This window comes from Leptinotarsa decemlineata, unplaced genomic scaffold (genome assembly GCF_025532065.1).
Source record: "Leptinotarsa decemlineata unplaced genomic scaffold, Ldec_3_MD MMD2_tig00000133_RagTag_RagTag, whole genome shotgun sequence".
NCBI lineage: Eukaryota > Metazoa > Arthropoda > Insecta > Coleoptera > Chrysomelidae > Leptinotarsa > Leptinotarsa decemlineata.
The window spans coordinates 8,354,800-8,356,523 of record NW_027412542.1 but is presented as its reverse complement, the minus strand read 5'-3'; positions in this window follow the sequence as shown (position 1 = coordinate 8,356,523).

Genomic DNA, 1,724 nt, shown 5'->3' with positions numbered 1-1,724 from the left:
TCTGGGAAAAAAATAACCATGGCCTTAGGAGGCCATGTTATGGTATTTAGTCATAACTTTCAACTGTAAACAACTTTTCTGAATAACATTTTGCTGAAGTTTCTGAAATAAGGGTACTTTACTATTCAACAATTTTTATAGTTTTTGGCGTACTTTGTATGCTGTGACTTGCAACCGTTCTAAGTGCACCTAAAATGATCATCGAACATGCATCAACTTTCGGTGATATTTGTATTTTGGTTGTGCAATTAAAAAAAATCGTACACTTAAATGACCACACTGCATACTTTCAAGGAACTATGACTACACTGAAGTCTCAATCTGCCTAGTGCCAGGTGGTCCGAAGGAGGTAGAAATGACTCCACGTTTTCAAACCATTCTGTGGAATGCAACCACAAGTTCCTGAATCTGAACGATACGGAAATTTTGTACTATGCAGGCCAGGATTGGAAACTCAATTATTTGTACAGGTATATATCAGGGTATACATTGTTAAACATTAGATTAGAAAGCAAAAGCACCTAAAGGCTGACTTCCGACTAAAAGAGGTCAGATGTCAATCTTGCTGAAATTCTCAGCAGTAAAGTGAGGACAGCTCCGGAGAAGCGGGGGTGGATGGACGAGATGAGATGTTCTGCACATAGTAACCGTGTGGAGAAGATTTCAACTCAGGGCACTCAACCCGGGAGGGGGCATGGGGATTATTTCAGTTCATTGTATTCGTTTGAAAATGTCCTTGTAGGACGAAACCGCAGTTAACGTAAGTTACAAATACAAGTGGTATAAAAACAAGAAGTTCTGATTCTCATTTTTCATATATTTCAATAGTATTTCTGTTGTCATAGAAGATACTGTATACAGTTTCAATATGGATTTTTCTGTTTGAGTTTGAGTAAATCTGTTACGTTCAATGATCCAATGTACTCTGACCCATGACGAAGGGAGTCTGTATTTTCCGAGGATGGAGAGCAGATCTCGACGATACAAAACATTGATTTGTCTCGTTCCCTTGTAAATGATTGTAATATCGAATATCGGCAAGCTGTTAATCAATCCTATTAGTCTTTCTCTATTATCCCATTGGTTTACCAGGCGTTATTTATGTGTCATAATTCAGCTAGCTACTATTTGGATAAAAAAATGGGCAACTGGAGTTTAGAGTTCTGATGTCTTCAAACTACATTGACAATAATATTATTGTGTACCAGTTTTAAACGTTTGAAACATCATCCAAAGCAAGTACATTTTGATTTGAAATTCATGTATTTTTTAGTTCTAAGTATTTAGGCAAATTTTATAATAATATATGTTACTAGCAGGTTAGATAAGTCTGTCATGAGTTTTTTGATTCCAGGGAAGTGAAAAACCAATAATGCCAGAAATAATGAAGATGTTAGAAGTATTTGTACTCGAAGTATTCTTTACAGAAGTTAAGAATACATTTATATCTTCATATTTATCCAACTCGTGTAATTAGCTATAAAAACCTTTTTAAATTCACTTAGTTGAAAAAAATTACCATGAATTTCACGATGTAAAGAATATTCGGTTGTATCTTTTTGATGCATGTAATATAAAGTAATATAACATGAAAATGAGTTCGATAAAGAATTTTATTCCACTAGAAATTAAAACTCACGACCTCCAGCCAACATCGATGTAGAATAGTGTTTTATAAGATTTTTCCAAAGTCGACCCTGTACTTGAAAACCGTAGCGATAGAC